General features: G+C 39.7%; 1 protein-coding gene across 1 annotated transcript in view; it reads left to right on the top strand.

The window, feature by feature from the left end:
* The window catches only part of LARGE1 (LARGE xylosyl- and glucuronyltransferase 1), a 586,713-nt gene that overhangs the window by 355,956 nt on the left and 215,013 nt on the right, over positions 1 to 15,744 (top strand). The window lies entirely within an intron of this gene.

Raw genomic sequence — 15,744 nt, 5'->3', positions numbered from 1 at the left:
AGTGCTCACTGGCATTTATATAAGGTTTTCTAAGTACTTTACCTATGGTATCTCATTTGAGCTTCTCAACGAGGAGGAAGTAGGTGCTATTATTATCCCCATTTTACACATGAGGAAACTGAGGCAATCAGAAATTAGATTTACTATGAGGATTAAATGAAATATCAAATATGAAAAATTTTACAATGTTATCATTAGGAGGAAGAGAAGGAGAAATGTTATTATTAATATTATTATTAATATTATAAATAAAATAAGGAAGATATGAAATATATTATAAAGTAACATAAGGAAAAGGGATAGGCAACTGGTCCAAAATACATAAATATCCCCCAAATTTCCCATTTGGATGGAATCTGAGTCCAACTTGTAACTGAACAAGAGTCCCGCCTATAGCATCCCTGATGAGTGGTGATCCAGCCTTTGCCCAAGGATTTCTAATAAAAGGGACTCCACTTCCTCCAGAAGCAGCCTATTCCTTTTTTTTTTTTAATAATTTTTTATTGATAGAACTCATGCCAGAGTAATTTTTTACAGCATTATCCCTTGCACTCACTTCTGTTCCGATTTTTCCCCTCCCTCCTTCCACCTCCTCCCCCAGATGGCAAGCAGTCCTATACATGTTAAATATGTCACAATATATCTTGGATACAATATATGTGTGCAGAACCGAACAGTTTTCTTGTTGCACAGGGAGAATTGCATTCAGAAGGGATAAATAACCCGGGAAGAAAAACAAAAATGCAAGCAGTTTATATTCATTTCCCAGTGTTCTTTCTTTGGGTGTAGCTGCTTCTGCCCATCTTTGATCCATTGAAACTGAATTAGCTCTTTTTATCGAAGAGATCCACTTCCATCAGAATACATCCTCAAACAGTATCGTTGTTGAGGTATATAATGAGCTCCTGGTTCTGTTCATTTCACTCAGCATCAGTTCATGTAAGTCTCGTCAGTCCTCTCTGTATCCATGCTGCTGGTCATTCCTTACAGAACAATAATATTCCATAACATTCACATACCACAATTTACCCAGCCATTCTCCAATGGATGGGCATCCATTCATTTTCCAGCTTCTAGCCACTACAAACAGAGCTGCCACAAACATTTTGGTACATACAGGTCCCTTTCCTTTCTTTAGTGTCTCTTTGGGGTATAAGCCCAGTAGAAACACTGCTGGATCAAAGGGGATGCACAGTTTGATAACTTTTTGAGCATAGTTCCAAATTGCTCTCCAGAATCAGCCTATTCCTTTGCTGGGCGTTTCAAAACATAAGGCAGTTCAGCTACCCCCAATATCAAGACCTATGTATGTCTTTCTTCAGTTGTCATTTCCCACTTCCCATCACCCCCAATCACAACATCTAGACTTCATACTTCTAACCTAGAACCTGATCGTCCAACTTTTCACTATAATGTAACCTCAAGCCAACAGCAATTTCCCTTTTGTACCAGAGAATAGAGCGACCAATCGGGAGTGCCTTTAAAGTTCAAAAGACTGCTCTACATCCCTGCTCCTTCCTAGCACCATCCTCATCCTTCCCTGTTTTATAATTCACCCTGCTGTAGCACTTTTTCACTTTCTCATGCATTATCTCATTTAATGTGCACAGCACAATCTTAGGGTAAGAGTAGTATAAATATTTTTACAGAAGGGGAAACTGAGGCTCAGAACAGCCATGTCCTTGTTCAAAGTCACATAGCTAGTAAGAGGTATCTAGATTTAGGTCTCTGATTCCATAAGTATAAGGGATGTTGAATGGCCACTTCTATGTCTACAGACTTAGAAGCAATAGGAAAAAGCTGCAAAATCCTTTTTCTTTTCTTTTTTTCTTTCTTTCCTTTCCTTTCTTTCTTTCTTTCTTTCTTTCTTTTCTTTTCTTTCTTTTCTTTCTTTCTTTTCTTTTCTTTCTTTTCTTTCTTTCTTTCTTATTTTTTTTTGGTAAGGCAGATGGGGTTACATGACTTGGCCAGGGTCATAAGTGTCTGAAATCAGATTTGAACTCAGGTCCTCCCACTGCACCATCTAGCAGCCTCGGTGAGATTACAAAATTCACATCTGATAATGGAAGATGGGAAAACCATTCTGATCATTTAGAACTGTCTCAAAGTAGAACGGGCTACATAGAAAAGTAGTGACCTGCTGGGAAAGCATCAACGAGAACCTAAATAACCACTTGTCATGTTCATCCCTCACAATCTAACCCCTCAGTTTACATTTCCACGTGTATTGCTGCTCATTGCTTCCCTCCCAGGACATTTTGGTCTAGTCAGACTGACCTTCTTGCTGATTCTTATACATTATGCTCCATCTTCCACCCCTCTGCCTTTGCATTGATGATCTCCATGCTTGAAATGTGCACTCTTCCCACCTCTGTCATTCAGAATCCCTGGTTTCCTTCAATGCTCATCTCAAATGATGCATTTTACATGAGATTTTCCTGATTTCCTCCAGCAGCTAATGCCTTACCCCCAAATCACTTCATGTTTGTTTTAGTTATACCTATATATTTACTAGTTTCCCTTACTCAGAAGAAACTTTTATCTCTGAGTTCTTAGCACATAGGCTTAGCACTTTCTAGGTACTTGAAAAATGTCCTGATTGATTGATTGACTGCCTGGAATTAGAGTGGGGTTTTATATCATATATGTGCTGAACTACATGGCTTCTCAGATCTCTTTCCAACTCCAGAATCCTGCTATGATTCCATGGTTTCTTGAGAATTTACAAACATATAACATAAACTGGATGGTCCCTGAGGTTATTTTCATTTGTGGAATTATGTAAATCTCTCCCTATCTTCCTTTGTTATCTCCCTTCCCTCCTATCTACCTCTCCACTCTCCCTCTTTTCCTTCTCTTCTCTCATCTACTCTTGTCCTCTCCTTCTTACCTTCAGCTCTCTTGTTCTCCCATTCCCTCATTCTACCCAATTTCTCTCCATATAGAAAACTGATCTCTCTGGGGAATTCTCCAAAACATTGGTGACTAGAATGGATTTATTTAAGTCTTCTCAATTAAATCTAAGACTCAGTGCAATGTATAAGTGTTTCATTTTGAAGGAGAAAGAATAAAAAGTCAACACACTCTATAGAATCCTAGCATCTCAAAGCTAAAGGGAGACTCCAAGGCCCTGTAGTTCAAGCTGCATCAAAACAGGGATGCCATCTAAAGTATCCTTCACTCCACAGCCTTCATGAAGACTATAGTTCTAGAAAATGCCCAGCTTCACAACATTCAAATCATTCATTGGTTTGGTCAGTAGAATATAAAGGTTCTTGGAGGCAGGAAACGTTTCACTTTCACCTTTGATTCCCCAGACCTATCACAGCACCTCACACACAGTAGGTGCTTCATAACTGTTTATAATGGATTAATTGTGGATCATAGGATTCAGAATTTTTAAGAGACCATAGAGCTTTCTGTGCTTCGGTTTCCTCATCTGAAAAATTAAGGGAAGGTGGACTTGATGACTTCTAAAAGCCCTTTTCACTCCACATCTATAGGATATTTCAATAGTTTAGTCGAATCCCCAGATTTTATAAGTAAGAAATGGGGAGGTGCATCTGATTGGCCATCCTGCTAAGCTGTAGAGAACCTGCAGTGATGAATGTTTGTTTCTTAAATTGGCATTTGTGGAAGTTGAGGATGTATAAGTCAGATTTTGAACTCTGAAGGTCTTTGATTTTTCCTTCCACATACTTTGTCTTCAATGTGTTTTTCTTCTTCCCTTCTTTATTCCCTTTCTCTTTCTTTTCCTCCTAACCATTTTCCTTGAAAAATAGTAGGATGCTATGGAAAAAATGGATTTGATTGCAGAACCTGATTTTGAATTCTAGCTCTGCTGCTTCCCATCTTGCCTTCTTGGTTTAATAATGTAACCTACACAGTCCTCAGTGTCTCATCTATAAAATGGACTAGAGGAGTCCCACAAGATCCATGTTCTAAGTCAGTAACTCTTTGCCAGTCCCCCTTTTTTTACCTTCCTTCCCTCCTATCTACCTCTCTGCTCTCCCTCTTCTCCTTCCCTTCTCTTACCTACTCTTGTCTCTCCTTTTTACCTTCATCTCTCTTGTTCTCCCATTTACTCATTCTCCACCAATTTCACTCCATCCAAAGGAAGCCCTGATGTTTTTCTTTTCTCAATTTAAGATGAAGTTGGTGGAAATCAAAGACAGTCCTTCAGTACTGATTGCCTGAGTGCATGTGAGGAGTGTCTCTGTGATTAAAGTTGCCTTTTCTAAGACTGCCTGCCTGACTTCCCTCCTGTGGCTGAGTTTACATAGGTCCCCTACTCATCTCACATCGGCTACTGACAGTTCAGAAACTTGAGAGAATATTTTTGCCTCAGGGAAGAAAAACAGAATTTTAAAAGATACAAATTCTTAGATGAACTGCTTTAAAATGGTACCTGCAGTGAGGGCCTATATGGGAATGAGCTTTTATTGACCAATGTCATTGCAATTCTGGACAGAAAAGAATTGGACAGAGCCTATGTTCTTTATCATCAATCCCAAGATTTTTCTAAAGGCCAGAGCAACTACTTTTAAACTGCATTTTGTTGTTATTTTTATTATTCTTCAACATGCTTCGTATTGACAGATCATCCCCTATCCTTCTTTAACTCCTGGGCTGGTCTTTAGCCATTGTTAATCTTTGATATTCTTTTTCCATTGTTAACTCTGGAAAATCTTATGATTCTCTTTTCTTGAAGTTGCTTCCTGTCCTCCTCTGCTTCTGCCTTTATTTCTGCTCTTTACCACAATTCTTCCACATAAACCACTTAACTTTTAAGGGACAACAAAATGTCACTTTATCCTCAGCATTTGTGTATTGCTGTTCATTCATTCCACAAAAATTTAGCCACTTGCTATTTCTCTAGGTGATGGAGATACATGACAAAAACTAAAGCTAGTCACTTAGTTGATCAACTGATCATCTGAAAACTAATGTCTTCTAGGAGTTTACATTCTATTAGGGAAAGCAAAGCATCTTCTCTGGACTTCATCAACTCAGATAGGAGATAGCTTGGTAGAGAGGAAAAAGTCCCAGATGGCAAGTCCCAGAAACTCTATGTCGGGACCCTGGCTCTGATACTCACTGCCTATGTGATCTTGCAGAAACCATTTTATTTCTATGGGTCAAAATTTTCACTTCCCTAAAATGGAAGTACTAGGCAATGGCTGTTTTCTTCCTTCTTTTAGTCCTAAGGCTCTAGATAATTGAGTTTGGAAAAGTCATCTATCCCTTCTAGACCTCCCAATAAAAAGAAGTTGAACTCAATGACCTTGAAGTTTCCTTCCTTGCATTCCATCTTAGGTTCATAATTATGGAAGCAAATATATTTCATTTGATAACCACCTTTGTATTGATTATCTTGAAAGAGTGTGCTATCCATTGGTCACTTGGTACAACTGGTATTGGTTAAGAATAGAAGAATGAGTCCAGTGTGTTCATTGAACACTGATGGTGATGGTTTCTTTGTCATTCATATCAAAATTGAAAATGTGCTAAGAAGAATAAAGTTTTTTTTTATTCTTTTTAAAACATTTTAAAATGAACTCATTCTCACAAAGCTACCATTATTTCCTTCCTTAAGGTCCTCAGTACATTCCCTCTAAACCCCTAGAAAAGAGGAGGCTGCTCATGGCATTGGGGGTAGGTTTTGAAGTTGGAGTTTTTGAAGTTGGTTGAGCTTAATGGAGTGCTAATTATTTGGCAGTGAGCATAATGTGGAAGTACAAAGAGCCCATAAGGTGATTAGTGTGAAGGAGGTAAGCGTGTGAATGAAAAGTTTAGCTTATGTGTCAGAGGAAAAACAGTTGAAATTCATCAAGTCTTCAAGTTTTAGTGTTGCAAAAAGACTGCAGGGTCTATTCAGCCCAAGCCATCCCTTCTACAACAGGTTGACAAATTGTCTCCAAGTCTTCCAGACTTAGAGTTCAATTGTTGGCATTGTCAAAAAGAAATAATTTGGGCTTTAATTCTCATTTTACCGTAGCCTGAGGAACCCAAACAAAATGAGTCAATCTCTTGAGTTTGCTAGAAATTGATCTTTTTCCTCCAGACCTACATAGTCCATGTAACTCACAGTATTGGTAAAGGTCAACATTTGTATTAGTTTGTCCCCCATGGTGACTCTGAGTCTTCTCAGCTCTAGTTTCAGTTTGACAGTCACTCCCTCTTATCCTGTCTCCTATTTTTCTGTCTAGGAAGCCTGATCAGTAAAATGGAAATATCCAGAGAGTCCTTCTTTATATCCTGCTAGAGGAACTCCAGGTTTCTCTGTTAACCCACTGATGTCACGTCATTAGTGACTTACTCATGTTCCTTGAGGCACCATGTTGAACTTCTCATTGTGTCATCACATTATTATCCCATTATTATTATCTTTTCTGGAGACATGATATTTCTCCATCCAACCCTCTCAATTGAAAGATAAGTAAAATAAGGCTCAGGGAGAAGCATTTACATGGGTTGCAAATAGCAAAGCAGATTTAATCTCAGATAGTATGGTTCCAAATCCTACCTTCTTTCTTCTTTTTTTAATTCTCTTTTTTCCCCCATGATTGCCCTGTTGTACTATGCTGTCACTCAGATATGTGCATCATCAAGTGAAAAACCAGTGTTTAAGTCGTCCCATTCCATTAAATCCTTTGCTTTTCGATGAAACCAGAAGATAGAGTGCTGGATTTAGTCAAAAAAGACCTGATTTTAATTTTTTAAATAGCTTTTTATTTGCAAGATAAATGCATGGGTAATTTTACAGCACTGACAAATGCCAAACCTTTTGTTCCACTTTTTCCCCTTCTTCTCTCCATTCCCTCCCCCTGATGGCAGGTTCACCAATACATGTTAAATATTTTAAAGTATAAATTAAATACAATATAAGTATACATGTCTCAACAATTATTTTGCTGTACAGAAAGAATCAGACTTTGAAATAGTGTGCAATTAGCCTGTGAAGGAAATCAAAAATACAGATGGACAAAAAATAGAGGGATTGGGAATTCTATGTAGTGGTTCATAGTCACCTCCCAGAGCTCTTTTGCTGGGTGTAGCTGATTCAATTCATTACTGCTCTATTGGAACTGATATGGTTCATCTCATTGCTGAAGAGGGCCCCGTCCATCAGAATTGATCATCATATATTATTGTTGTTGAAATATATAATGATCTCCTGGTCCTGCTCATTTCACTCAGCCTGATTTTAAAATTTGACCCAGATTTTTCCTTGTTGTGCAAATCCAAGCAATCAGTTTAGCTTTTCTGTGCCTCAGTTTCCTCCCTGAAAAAATGAAATTATCCTGAATCTCTTCGAATCTATGATTCTTAGGATACTCCCTTCATAATTGTAAGACAGATGCCAAGCCCCCTAGCTCTCTTTATCTCTAGAGAGAAGATTGCTGTTTATTGCTCAGTGAACATCACAAGGACACGAGAGGATATTTCCCCCTAAATATGTATAGAGATATTATTAGAGGAGCGCAATCTATGATGAGGATATGGCTTGTCAGGAAGACAAATCCGTTTTGTCTCCTTTCTGCACAGCACGGCCGGGCTCTTCCATCTGCATTGAGGCGGTGGGCAGAGCAGCTCAGGCAGAGGCCTTATTGAGATGGATGGCCTTGGGTTTTGAAGGCATCCTGTCAGCCTGCCCGGGCTCATTTGTAAACAACAACCAGCTTTCGGAGGAGAGAAGTCAGGTTTGGGGTTTGTTATTTTTTTTATTAAAAGTCATTTCCACTGAGGGAGGCTGTCCAAATTTGTTTTCTTGCTTTGTTTGTTTATCAGTGGTGATGGGAAGTTGGGGGGGAAGGGAGTGCAGAAGTAAGGAGGGAGAGCCTCGGCCTGAGGGACATCCTATGCATAGAAAGCCAGGCAGGAGATTCAGTGCTGAGGGGAATGAAGATCACGCTTTTGAATATTTACATTTGTCTTTGAAAAGTACTAGAAATATTCCTTTTAAGCCTCAATCCCCATATAAAATTTTTTTTAAATGATTTTTGATCAGACACTCTAAGGGTGCCTTTCCATATTTGTTTAACATGACCTTGCTTCAATGGATTCGCTCTTTCAGCCCAATTAACTTTACTGTTCTTCCTTCACAATCTGGGTCCCATCTCCTTCCCCTGGGCTTTTGAACAAAATTATCACCCTTGCCAAGACTTAAAATTCTTGGATTCTTTAAAGGTATAAATCAAGGGTATGAGAACACATTTCCAGGTTCTCTCTTTTCTCAAGTAATCCTTGTTTTTGTTGTTGTTTGTTTTGTTTGTTTTGTTTTTTTGCCTTTTTTTTCGAATTTGGGTAACGATTGTATTCCTTCTGCTGTCGAATATAAACTTGAAGACAGGGGCTATTGTATTTTTATTTTATTTTATGTTTGAATTCCCATTTTTCTGGTACAGCCACTGGCATGTAGTACTTAAGGAATGTTTGGTAAAGCAAATTGAGTTTGGGTAAGTTTTTAACATGGTGAAAATTAATAATGATATATTGTCTTTGATAGTGTAGCAATCAACAAGTCAATCAATCAATAAACATTGATTGAGTGTCTACAGTATTCCAGATATTTTATGAGGTACTGAAATTCAAGGAATAAATGAAAACTTCTTTCATTAAGGAAGCTTGCATTCTCTAAGTGAGACAATATGTACATATATAGATAGATGGAGAATAGATACTCGGTAAATGTCATCTTACCTCTAAGTCCTATGTGAATACTTATTATTATTATTATTATTGCTATATTATACTAGTCTGGGGTGATTATGTCATTTTATAGGCTTTTCTTTGAATGGGGATGATGGTCCTTTTTGGTTGTTTAAGGCACATGGGTCACCAAGTGCCAGGATTTTTGTGAAAATATTGATGTTAATTTCTCCATAATTGGACCTTTAAGAAAAGGCTAGATAAGCTCAGAAAGCACTAGATGGCTCAGGAGACAGAGGACTAGGTCCAGAATCAGAAGGACCTGAGTTGAAATCTAGCCTTAACTGTGTGACCCTGGCCAAGATACTTAATCCAGTTTGCCTCAGTTTCCTCATCTGTAAAATGATCTGGAGAAGGAAATAACAAACCATTCCAGTATCTTTACTGAGAAGACTCCAAATGGGGTCATGAAGAGTTGTATCCAACTGAAACAAGTGAACTGCAGCAAATTAGAAATCAGAAAACATGATATAAATGTTAATTACTACTTCTACTACTACTTTTTCTACTACTACTACTACTACTACTACTACTACTACTACTACTACTACTACTACTTCTACTTCTACTACTATTACCACTACTACTATTTAGCTTTCCCTGACTCCAGGTGCAGCTCTCTATACATTGTGCCATCTAGCTGCCTCTAGGAAGGGACTCATAGTTGTTTTTGTTTTGTTTTGTTTTTTTCTCCCCTAATATGTGAAAGGCTACTGATATAGAAGTGAAGTTATACTTTTTCTGCTTGACCTCAAAGAACAGAATTAGGAACAACTCCTATAAAAAAAGAGTTACCTATAAGAGTAGTTGTAAGGCTCAGATGAGATAAATAATAAAGCAAATTACTTTGTATTTATTTTGTAAATTTTGAATTTTGTTCATGCAGGTTCCAAGGAAGTTGAAGCAGAGATAGATTTTATCTTGTTTTTAAAAGAGGAAAAAACAAACAAACCGGAACCTAACCTTTAGGGTTGTCCAATTTTCAGTGGGTAGCCTGGGGAGATAAGCAAGTTCCCCCTTCCACTACTACTTTTGGTGGAAGTCTTTGATCAGAGGCTGCAGAACTTTTTGCCAGCTCTGCTGTGGAGAGCATTATTGTTCAGGATCAGCTTGGACCTTCAGAACCCTTCTACTCTTAAGAGATTAAGACCCAGAGAATAACTTGTCCAAGATCCTACAGGAGATATACAACAGAACTGGGGTTTGAACCCAGGTCCTTTCATTCCAAATCCAACCTGCCCACATTATTAGCTCTTTGTGCCTTACATAGCCCGCTCCCTCCCCTGCCAAAGCTGCAAGTTGGAAAAGGAATTGCAATGCGGGCACTGGGTCCTCTCGGGGATAAGTGCCAACCTGTTTGTTTTGTGTCAGGGGCTCAAAGAGTTATTTGGAAATGCCCACACTGACCTCATAAATGCCAGAAAAGGTCAGACAGCATGCTTGGGGGGAGGGGAAGGGATGGAGAGCCCCACAGCTGAGGCAGGATTGGCACTTCATTAATTCCTGACTTGTAACTGGTAAAGAGTCAGCATGGAGGGAGCATGTCTAGACTGTGGCACACCGCCCCAGGTCATCCCTTGGAAGTTCACAGGGGGTTGTTGTCGCTGCTGGAGGAGGAGAAATGCCATTTTCCCAGCAGTTGCTCTTCTTGATTCATGAATGTGAATCCGAGGATGTGTGTGTGTTTGTGCATGTATGTGAGTACATGTGTATGTGAGTGTGTGAATGCATTTAGGGCTTTAACCTGCTCTCAGAGCAGCGGGGAAGGAATGGGGCACCCAGCCAGCATGGCAGCACTCTGGAATCTGGCTGCAGATGGAGCAGAGAAATATACCTAGTGCCTCTTGCACCCCCACCTCGCTTGTAAACATGTTTGCCCCTGATTGTCTTAAAGAGAAGCCACGGCTTACCATCATCTGCCCGGCTCTGTTCTTTGAGGTCCAGCAGAAAAAGTATAATTTCATTTCTATATCAATAGCCTTTCACATATTAGGGGAGAAAAAAACAAAACAAAACAATATTTTCACAAATATTTACTGAGTGGTGGGATGATAATGTAGAACTTTCATGATTGAGGGACCTGGGTTTCAGTTTTATCTCTGCTGCTTGACCTAGAGCAAATCACTTAATCTCCTAAAACCTCAGTTTCCCCAATTGTAAAAATTAGAGTTGTATTAGTTTCTTGCATATAGTCCCTTTAGCACTAGATCTTGCATTCAGTGACCACCAAGACCCTTTGTAGCTTGAAATTTGCTTCATTTTTTCTCATATAGGATGTTTGTGACTTTAAAAATTAATTTTTATTAATAAACTAAAAAACATCTGTTCTCTCTAACAAATGAGAGGAGGAAAAGAGAGAGGGAGGGAAGTAGGGGAAGGAAGGAAGGAAGGAAGGAAAGAAGGAAGGAAGAGAGAGAGGGAGGGAGAAAGAAAGGAAGAAAGGGAGGGAGGGTGGGAGGAAGGAAGGAAGGAAAGGAAGGAGGAAGAAAAGATGACTGTGCAAATTCCCAAACATCTCTGGACTTGAGTTACCTCTTCAACAGAATGTGAAGGCACTCACTTTTTTTTCCAGTTGTAATATTAAAATTCTTTTGATTAAATTTTGTCAAATGACTCTTTGGTTTTCTCTCAACCAATTAACTTAAATATCTTAATTATTAGAAAAGAGGGTAGATGTGGAACCCAAAGGTACTTTTGAGACCATCTGATGCAATGACCTCATTTTACAATTAAGAGATTAGGACCCAGAGAATGACTTGTTCAAGATTATGCAGGAGATATACAATAAAACTGGGATTTGAACGAAGGTCTTTTCTTTCCAAATCCTACTCATCTTCCTACCTGCCTTTGTTATTAGTTCTTTGTTCCTTTCCTTCTCTAAAAGGACATTCATATTTACTCATCCTTTGGGACATCCAGTCTTCACAGATATACATAATCCCTTTTGGAATCTCAGTGCAAAAACGCAGAGATGTCCACCCATCCATTTCCAACTGAGACCTTAAGGCTAATTTTCCCATCATCCATGCCTGCAGGAGAGTTGCGTCCCTGTGTGAGTATCCCTTTTTCTTCACCTCCCCCAAAGGAAGCAGTTCCCAGTTAGCACTGAGCCTCAGCAGAAACTCCAGAACAAAAGGAGCTGGCCGCATGTGGGAAGGGATAGGACTTCTTGGCAGCTGAATAAGTTAATAAAAAGCACTAGGCAGCTATTAGAATGGCTTAAAATCATCCAGATTTTTATAGATGCCTAAAAAGGCCGAACAGCACTTGTCTTTGCACATAAAAAGAACATCTGTTAGTTCCTAAAAGACGTGTGTGAGTGTGTAATGCTTCAGCCCCAAGTATATCATTCATCCTAGGTGTGTTCTACATATGTCACAGTTTCCCTCTCCATCTCCCAGAATCATCAACATCTCCCATTTCCTGCCATTTCTGCCCTGTCAGATTCTATTCAGAGAATCACAGAGGTTGGGAACTTAGAGGTCACTTATTCTAAACTCCTTTTACAGATGAGGAAACTGAGACCCAAGGATGGTAAGCTTCTTGACCAAGTATCACATGTCACAGAGCTGAGAGTCAAACTCAGATCCTCTTAATGTAGAAGCCCTTCCTACTATTCCATACCGACTTTCCTGCCAACATTTCTTGAAACCAAGCTTGGAATCATCATTCTAGCTTAAAATCATCATTTTAGAGTTGAAGAAACTAAAGCTTGGATTGGTAAAATTACTTGTTCTAACATCCAAGATGGGATTAGCACCTGGATGCTTTGATACCCGAGACGACCTCATTTGCACTGTGTCAGCCTGGTCCGCCCCATCATCATTACTCGCAAATAATAACAACTTCAATAATTCCAGGTTTTGTCATTTTGTGACTGTCAAGAATCTGATGCCCTTGAAGAACGAACCACTGGCAGAACATGGCTCTGTACACATTTTTGACGGCTATTAGTCAGAGGGGAAGCTTTTTGTGATTGGTTTCATTTGATCACAAGCTAGAGTTGGGTGATCTCATGGAAGGTATGTTACAGTGGAGAATCTTTTCATGTAGTGTTTGAAGTAGATGACTTGTCTTCCCATCCAATTCTCAAATTCTGTGATTCTGTGAAAGAAAGAAGAGGGAAGAGAAAAGATCAGTCTGTCTCTTTGTTAGCAGGGAGGAAATGGCTTTCTTGCCTAGTCTAAGAACTCCATAAGTCATTCTTAATTTGATTTTATGAGTAGGGTGGCAGGAACAATTTTTAAAAAGACTCAGACATCTGGAGATTGTTTGGAAAACTCAAGATTGAAGAAGGAAATGAAGGAAGACATTTTCAGAATTAAATATTAATAATACATCTCATAACATTTCAAGAAGTATTTTTCTCAGCTGAATATTGTTTTAATAAAATGACCAAATTTTACTCCAAAGAAATGATAATTTTTTTTCAAAGGTAGGGGACCATAGTTTTCTTCTCTTTTTTCCTCTTTCTCACTCTTCCCTTCTTTCTTTCTACTTCACTCACTCTCCCCTTTCTTCTTCTTCCTCTGTCTTCCCATTCTCCTCCTTCCTTCTCACTTCCTCTTTCCTTCTTTTCCCCTTCCTCCTTCTCTCTTTCTCTCCTTTCGACTCTTTCTCTTTCCCTATTCCCTTTTCTCCCTTCCCTTCTTTCTTTTTCTCTTCTTCCTCCTCTCTCTCTATCCCTCCTCCCTTTCCTTCTTTTTCTCTCCCTTCCTCCTCCCTTTTCTTCTCTCCTCTTCCTCTCCTCCTTTTCCTTCCCCTTATTCTTTCTCCCTTTTCCTCTCTTCTCCTCTTTCTTTCCCCATTCTCCTTTCTCCCTCTCCTTCCCTCTCACTTTTTCACCTCCTCCTCTTTCTCTCTCTTTATCCTTTCCCTCTGTCCCCCTTCTTTCTTCTTCCTTTCTCCTCCTTGTCTTCTCTCTTCTCTCCCTCTCTCAATCCCCGTGATTGTAGTTTATCTTTACCATGTAATGAGAAAGGAGTTTTCCCTTTGAATTGTCATCCTCTTTTAATAGGGTCAAAGCTTGTGAAAATGATTATACTTTACTTAAAGAAACCCATTAAGGAAGACAGGATGTTACTGCGTTTCAATGTCATCAACCGAGCAGGCAGGGATGTTATGAAGAGTACTGGATCGTGTCAAGTATTCTTTCCTGGGGAAAAAAAAATAAGACTGTTTAAAGTTCCCAAAACCATTGGAAGGATTCCTGCCTCTTCCTCCATCTGAGGCTTCAAGCCCAAACAAATGAGCAGGTCTTCAGGAAGAAAGTGAAGCAAACAGAGAAAAAAACTCAGAAAGGACATGAGGTGGAAACAATATCATTGACCCCTAAAGAAAATAAAATCAGAGCCGGCCAGGGAATCTGGCAGAGGCTGAAGATATGAAGATCTGAGCTAGAGATCATAGGTTATAGATTTAGTATTGGAATGAATCTTAGGATCATTTGAATCCAACCTTCATTTTATAGATGAGAAAACATGACATACAGAGAGATGATGTGGCTGGCTAGCCAAGAACCAGCTGTCATGGACAGCATTTGAACTTGGAATTTCCGAACTCCTTGTTTAGTATCCTATCTCCTAAACCTCATGTGGGCAATATTCTCCATTTGCCATAACCAGAGCCTTAGCCTGGCATCCAGAAACCCTGTATCTGAGGCTGGGCTCGACTAACCACGGGCTGTGTGACCTTGCCCGAGTCCTTTCTGAATCCCATTTTCTTCTTCAGTAAAGTGGAGAAGTACAGAACTTGCACCCTCCCTCAAGTCCCCACTAGGACCTTGACTAGATGCATGGTCCACATCTGTATTAAGTGACACATAATCAGGTTTGTTTTCTTCTAACTCAAAGTGTTATTTCAGAGGTTCTTGGAGTTCCTGGTAGAGCCAGTATCAATACAAGCCAGCGTTCTCTCTCTGCAGCCCATAGCCTTGGGGCTCCATGGTTGAAGCATTAAGAGGTTAAAAGTCTCCATCAGACTCATACAGACACAAAATGGCAGAGATAGGTTGGACTCCAAGAACACTCCCACTAAACTCATCTGCCTTCTATAGAATAATTACAAAGATTAAGGGAGATAATGTCTATTGTCAAATCATTTCAGTCATGGATTTCTTCAAGGCCCCATGTAGGGTTTAAGAAAATACTGGAATATTTTTCAGCTTATTTTACAGATGAGGAAACTGAGGCAAGCAGGGTTAAGTGACTTACCGAGGGACACACAGCTAATATATATCTGGGGCTGGGTTTGAATTCAGATCTTCCTGCCTCAGGCACTCTATCCGCTGTTCCATTTAGCTGCCCTATAAGGTCTGTACTTTGCAGTATTGTTACCGTCACCATTGTGATCCAGTTCTCAGAGGACCTGAATTTAAATCCATCCCTGGCCCTTATTAGCCTTGTGATCTGGACAGATCATTACCTCCATGGGCCTCTGTTTCCCCATTTATAACACAGGAGGGAGAGAAACTCGTGCCTTTTAAGATCTCTTCTAGTCCTTTAGCTGGGTCCTAAACAGAAAGATGCAATGCAAGCATCTTCCCTGATACTTGTGTCCTCCCCATCAGCAAGTCTCCTTGAATTGCACCTTTACCTTGGTATACAGCACCTTCCGGTACAGATTTCTCCTATGTCTTAAAAAAAAAAAAAAATGTTTTAAAAAATCCCCACTCAAGTATTCCCTTGGGCAGACGGGAACGGTCCTGGCATTCATTCTTGTGCTAATGTCTCTCGCCTCTGTCTCCCATGACTGCCAGCTAACAGGACAGGTGAATAAGCAGGTGATCAATGCGAGGAAAAGCCAGTCCAAACCTGCCCATCATCTCAGCCACATTTAGCTCGAGCTCTGCAGTAGTGATGAGGCACCATGGACAGGGAGAAAAAAGCCCAGAGCACAGGGGTCACCTGGGTAACAAATCAAGTTTACTCCAAAGCCTGATAGTTCTGTTTCCGGGCCCTCAGCAAGGATGATATTTAATAGATGGATTTCCATGCCTGAGGTTCTCTTGCTAATCACCTCCCATCTCTCTTC

Source organism: Antechinus flavipes, chromosome 5 (assembly GCF_016432865.1).
Source record: "Antechinus flavipes isolate AdamAnt ecotype Samford, QLD, Australia chromosome 5, AdamAnt_v2, whole genome shotgun sequence".
Lineage (NCBI taxonomy): Eukaryota > Metazoa > Chordata > Mammalia > Dasyuromorphia > Dasyuridae > Antechinus > Antechinus flavipes.
Note: the sequence above shows the minus strand (reverse complement) of the source record. Positions and strands in the feature narration are given on the sequence as shown.